Source organism: Phalaenopsis equestris, unplaced genomic scaffold, assembly GCF_001263595.1.
Source record: "Phalaenopsis equestris unplaced genomic scaffold, ASM126359v1 Scaffold000938, whole genome shotgun sequence".
Classification (NCBI taxonomy): Eukaryota; Viridiplantae; Streptophyta; class Magnoliopsida; order Asparagales; family Orchidaceae; genus Phalaenopsis; species Phalaenopsis equestris.
In genome coordinates this window covers 332,951-339,641 of record NW_018165377.1, presented here as the reverse complement: position 1 = coordinate 339,641, position 6,691 = coordinate 332,951, and the positions used below count along the sequence as shown (strand labels likewise).

Below are 6,691 nucleotides of genomic sequence, written 5' to 3'. Positions count from 1 at the left end.
ATTTATAAATTTAGTTTTATGAATATGCATTATATGTATGTGTATATTTATTTAATTATTTTTTTCGAGCCAATTCGAGCCGTACACAAGTGAACAAATGTTTGTTCGTGTTCGGCTCGTTTATATTTCGAGCTTAAAAATTTGTTCATGTTCGACTCGTTAACACGAGCTGTTTAATGAGCCGAACACGAGTTGTTCGCGAACAAATAGCCAAATTAACAGCCCTACATCCGAGGATGAGAATTGCAAAAAATAGTAAGGGTGGGAAGTCAACTGGCCTACGATTTCATCCTACGATTTCAGCCATGAGACAACCTTGATAAATATAAATAATCAAAGGGTACCTGTTACATATATAAATATATAGTCATTAGATGGTATATATGTTGATCTTTCAACAAGTTATAAGTTCAGAAGGCGAGGACGAGCAGCAGGGACAAAAGTGGGCCTTGAGTTCGCTATAATGGCTGAGCAGCTTAAAATCCAAGGCCTCTGTGCTGTAATGGAGTTCTGGCGGGATAAGGAGCAAGCTGAGAGCTCTGCCTCTGGGCAAGAGGTTGTCGAGATGGTATAAAACATCTGTCTCTGCAGGCAGAGTTCATCAGCTCCATGGAATCGGCTGCTGAGCAAGCAGTTCTCGGGACCAGGTACGAAGAATGTGGCGTTTTTGGCGAAGTAAAGTTCCTTGCTCTTATATGAATACATTTTGTTCACCTTTGTCCTTTCTCCTAGAGGCTTTCTAGGAGCTTCACATTGTCGAGGTTTTAGGGTCTTTGACCGCTCTCTTCCTTTTTAGTTCATGATTTGGAATACATTATCTCAATCGTGATTAAATTTGTTATTCATTCAAGGCAAGATAGGTGGTCGGTTTATATTTTCTGAAATTTAGGAATCTTGATAAAGATGATGGTGATGAGAGAATGATGTGGCTTTGTTCATCGATAGCTTTATATGATTAATAGTTTTGTGTTGAACAATAAAGTTATATTGTCACAATAAAGATATCCATTTGGCAAGTTTAGCCGTTTGGGATTGTAAGCTCTTATGGTGTCATGATTGGGGACTTATACAATCATTTATGGCTTCATATAATATCTCCATTGGCAAATTTTAAATTTGTATTAAGGCATAAAATTAAGAATTATATGTAAAATTTGTTGCTTTATGGTGCAAAATTTGTTTTTTTCAATCAAACTATACTGTTGGCTAATTTTGTGGATCTTATGGAGACAATAACGCGAATAATTGAAGCATTATATAAGATTTGAAAATGTTCTTAAAATTCAACAATTGATTAATTGGTGCCAAAATCATCAGTTCTTTTGTCGAAGTACAACCATTTTCTTAGATTGAGCTAAAAGAATATGATGTGTTTAAAAGTATTAGTAATGATGCGTGTTGGAAAATTCGTGACGGTAGAGTAACAAATTATTGTCTTAGCATTATACGAGAATTTAATACATACACTGATGAAAGATAAACAAACAGTGACGACTCAAAAAATTTTTACGTGAAAAACCTGTAAAGAGAAAAATCACGGGGTCTGACCCAGTTGCGAAAATTCACTATTGATTAATGATTATAAAATTCTCCTGTCCCACAGATGAGAGAGGGTAATTATATTTTTCAAACTACAGCTTCAACTGACAGTGTATGGTTGGTGGTTATCAATGATGGTTAACGATAGTCGACAACGGTTGGTGAAGGTCAACGGAGGTCAACAGTGTTCGATGATGGTCGACGGTGATCGACAACGGTAAACGATGATCGACGGAGGTCGGCAGTGGTTGTCCACGGTCGACGGTTATCATCGACGGTTGAAAGTTGGCTGAGCTGTAACTTCTCCTCAAGATCTCAGACTCTTTCTAGGCTCTAGCTTCCTCTCATGAGAGAGATGAGACTCTATTTATAGTGTTTTGGGTGCAATTAATGCAGAAATATGAACCATTTTGATCGGACGGTTCGAAGAGTTTTCCTCGATTATACGACGTTTAATGGACATTTAAGTGCCTTAATGATGTCAGAATTGAGTGATATTGGACTCGTTGGATTCGTCTTGTCGAGACGTTTGATTCGAGTTTAAACTTGTCATATTTGACAACTGTTTGACCTTTTAAATATGTCAAAAAATCTTCTAAGTATGATTCAATGACTTGGTCTGAGCTTGATTTGACTCGGATTAGGCTAGTTTTCATTTCATCAGGTACGTCTCTTTGAGCCGGTCAGTTTGACTATAAGTTTACTAAAATCAGAGCTCTGGATGACTTTTTATCAAGATTTGAATGTTTTTTATTTAAAATATCATCTCGAGATTTGTGTCATACCTCGATATTCGTGTCAGATGATGAAAATTTGTTAATGGCGTATCAGTTGCCCCCCAATTTTTGGGCTATGCCATTTTTATTGTCCGAAAATATCAATATCAAAAGTATTTATGTATATATATATATCTTAGTTAGTAAAAAAATAATTTTTATCCTTATATAAATAGAAAGTTGAACTCAGCTTAGTTGGTTAGTATCTTTTGCTTCATGTGAGAGAGGGGGGGTTCGAATTTCGCCTCAGACAAAAAATATAATATTTTTATCGAGCCAGGTTTCTAGGAGGCCCGAAGTGAGGCGGGCCTGAGTCCGAATGGTGGGAAGCTGAAAGGATGGTGGTGGGCTTGAGCCCGCTGAAAGGAATTTGAAGAGATTAGAGAATTTAAACCAATCAAGAATTTAAAGAGGAATTCAAATTTTGAAAAGAAGATTAATAGAATTTGACTCCTTTTTTTAAATATCGAGGGGATATGAAATGTTTTTTTTAAATTTTTATGAGCATTTAATGCTTGCACTTATTTTTAAATTTATATAATAATGAGTATTTAATGTTTGATTCTCTTTTTGAGCCTATAAATAGGGGTCTGAAGAAGAGGGTAGAGGTAAAGTCCTCAGCTGTTTTAGGATTTCCCAGAAAAAGAAAATCATTCGTCATAGCGGTGAAGAGTTACGACGCAGAGTTGCGGCGAAGAGTTGTAGCAAAGTGTTGTGGCAAAGTGTCGCGGGGAAGCTTTGCGGCAAACCGTTGCTGTGAATTGTTGTGACAAATCGTTGCTGTGAAGCGTTGTGGTGAAGTGTCGCGGCGAAACGTTGTTGTCTACTGTCGCGGAAATAACTACAACTGGAGAACCTCATTCTGCTGAGAACCAGAGAAAAAGTCAGAACCCAGAGGATGCCGTGTCAATTTTGATGGGGAAAGGCTTGATATTTTTTCGAAAGAAGTATTATTTCCTGAATGATATAATAGTGAAATTGCTAACTTCAACTGATCGAGCGTATTCTCCTTTTTAGCATATCGCTATTCATGAGACAGCCTTGAGAACTGGCCTACGATTTCATCCTACGATTTCAGCCATGAGACAACCTTGATAAATATAAATAATCAAAGGGTACCTGTTACATATATAAATATATAGTCATTAGATGGTATATATGTTGATCTTTCAACAAGTTATAAGTTCAGAAGGCGAGGACGAGCAGCAGGGACAAAAGTGGGCCTTGAGTTCGCTATAATGGCTGAGCAGATCGCTATAAGGGACAATAGTGAAATTGCTAACTTCAACTGATCGAGCGTATTCTCCTTTTGAGTATATCGCTATTCATGAGACAGCCTTGAGAACTGGCCTACGATTTCTACCGACACCTGAGTTTATTGAAATTATGAAGGCGTTTGGTGTTTGCATTACTCAGTTGTCTCGTCGGCCGGTGACAGTCATTATTGAGTTGACTGTTTTCTTCAGGAGCCGTGGGTTGACGTTAACACCAACAATTTTGGCACGGCTGTGCAGGTTCTTTAGTGATACGCATGATCGTGTGATGTTTAAACAAAAGACGTTGGATTTCCACCTAAATAAACCGATAAGACAATGGTCCGTGAGAATTTTCTTTGCACATAATGATTGGGGCTCCGCGAGAGGCGAGGAAAATTCTAACAATTGCCCGTCTCTCTTCAGACTACCGAGGAGGGAATATTGCACATGCTGATATTTCGCGATCTTAAGGAGATGTTAGTCGAGACACAATATGTTTATGAATTTGTGAGTGAGGAAACATTGTTTGAGGTCAAACTTTCCTTTCACCTAGAACGGTCTACGACTGTAGTATTAAAGAAACCTAAGCGACCATCCGAGCTAGCCCTTGTAGAATCCTTAAACCAGCTCCTAACGAGCAGTGATTGTGATGTATTGCCTTAGAAACAAAAGAAAGTTAAAACATTGCAGAGCCCTTGCCAAGTCCTTCGACTATTCACGTTCCCGAGAATATCCTTTCTCATGAATGTACTGGGCTCCTGGAAGACGAGAGTTTGGTAAGTTTACTTTATCTTCTGCTACTGTATTATTTTATCTATTTAACCCAGATTTCTTTTCTTCTTGATGGATAAAATGGCAGAAATCCAGAAGGGGCTAGGACTGACACTGAGAAACTGAAATTCTGACTTTGTTAAGATCAAATATTTTCAAGGCGAGTGCAAACGTCGATATGAATCTGAGGTTGAAAAAATTACATCTCTGGAATCACAGTTGACAGAATGCATGACAGAACTTTCAACAATAATAATTCCCTCTCGTTGCAGCTGCAGGATTTGGAGAAAATTCAGGAGGGGTTGGTGGATGCACGAGCCAACATTCGTGAAAGTAATAAGAGCGTGAAAACCCTTATGTCAACGGTGTTAGCCCAAGAAGAAGATATCCGACTTTTGATGTCCGCAAAAGATGTTGTTTTAGAAGTTAAGTGTAAAACGGTCGAGGATTTTAAAAACTTACTTGAGTGTAAGACTATAATTTGAGACCGTGTTCAAGAGGCTTGTGATCAAGTGCTTGATGTTGAGGTAAAAGAGCAACAAAAGTGGTTCACCTAGGAAGGATTCATCCGAGGTTTTTTGAACGGTAGTCGAGCAGTGCAACGTCAAACCGAAATTTTCGTGGAGGGGCTCACTCCTAGCTAAGCTTCAAAGGATTCTTCCTCAGATTCTGATGGTGATGACATCGAGAGTGAATTGAAGAAGGTGCTCTTTAACGACGATGAGGGGGCGGAGGAGAACTGACGTTGATTTGTGTGACGTTGATTTGTGTTATACTCCTTTTATGCTTGTAGTGTGTTTGTTTTGTCATGTTGTTAAAAATGTTACTATAATGTTGTATGATTAATGCATGTGGATCATCTTATTTAATTATTTGATTCTGTTAGCTATTTGCCCGCCGAGTATCTTCTCTTTCTTTTTATTTATTGTTTTATGATAATGTTGAAACATGTTTTCTCTTCATTCCACAGTGGATACAAGATATCTTAGAAGCTCTAGTATGTGAGAAAGTTATCATGGCGATAAATCGCCAACGGCTTTTGATTTGGATGGGGCTATGCATCAAAGTATTACTCGATGTTAATCTGTATGAGAGGAGCCAACAGAAGTCCAAAGAAGACTTATTAACCCATCCGAGGTTGTTTGCTGGAGCATTGCTCGCTTATGAACTTGTGTGGAAGAGATCATGTGTAGTCCTCCAAGGACTGTTAACCTATTCAAGGTTGTTTATCGGAGTAAAAACTTAACGATGTTAACCCATATGGAAGAGGTCAGATCAAATCCCTCTGGAATCGATCATGCTCTTACTAAGATACAACTAGAGTTGTGTATTTCTCGGGCTGAGAGCATAAAGTGACTCGTGAATGAGCCATTTCACTTTCTAAATATATATTTTTTTAGAAGAAAACAAGTAAATAATATTTAATAAGTCTGAGATACATTGACATTGTATGCAATATGACATAGATGATATGACTGAAGTGCTATTGGTAGTATTTCTAATGATTCTCGACATTCCAAGTTCGGGGCAGGATTTTTCCACTGAGTCTTTGAGATTGAAAGTTCCAGACTTGATAATGACAGACACGATGTATAGGTCTTCCTAGAGATGGGATAATTTGTTGCGTTGAGGACCATGACCAGTGGCTTCGATACTTGCAAAACCAGATCACCAATGGAGATAGGTCGAGGTTTTACTCTTCGGTTGAAGTGTAAAGCAGCTCGGAGGTGGGCCACATCGCGTATTTCTGAGAGAAGATCAAACTGTTGTCGGAGCTTTTCTTCATTGCTATCCGAGTCGAAAATCTTGACTCGGGGGGGTTGGAACTCAGATATCAACGAGAATGACAACCTCGGTGCCGAAACTCAAGTTATATGGAGTTTCCTCAGTAGGAGTTCGTGCGGTGGTGCAATAGGCCCAGAGAACGTTATGCGTCTTTTCTACCCACCGCCCCCCAGCCTTCTCAAGTTGAGTCTTCAACCCCTTGAGCACCGTCTGATTTGTTAACCCTAGCTGTCCATTATTTTGAGGATGCGCCACAGCAGTGTATACCAACTTAATGTGAAGATCCTTGCAGAATGATGTGAAAACCTTTCCAGTGAATTGAGTCTCATAATTTGTAATAATTTTTGTAGGAAGCCCAAAGCAACGGATGATGTTTTTCTAGACAAACAGTTTGTCATTTGCCTCAGTGATATTGACAAGAAGTTCTGCTTATACCCATTTGGTGAAGTAGTCGACTGCTAAGATGATAAATTTTCGTTGTCCAGTGGCTATCAGAAATGACCCCATGATATCTACCCCCATTGGGCGAAAGACCAAAGGACTCATAAAAGATGTGAGTTATAC

The 6,691-nt window shown here is 38.7% G+C and overlaps 1 protein-coding gene across 1 annotated transcript in view; it reads left to right on the top strand.

Moving 5' to 3' along the window:
- Nucleotides 1-427: 427 nt before the first annotated feature.
- LOC110032430 (transcription factor bHLH66-like) overlaps nt 428-6,691 on the top strand; it is a 28,308-nt gene continuing 22,044 nt past the window's right edge. The window contains exon 1 of the transcript XR_002294854.1: nt 428-647. The gene's annotated coding sequence lies outside the window, so the exon portion shown is untranslated. The remainder of the gene's footprint in view (nt 648-6,691) is intronic.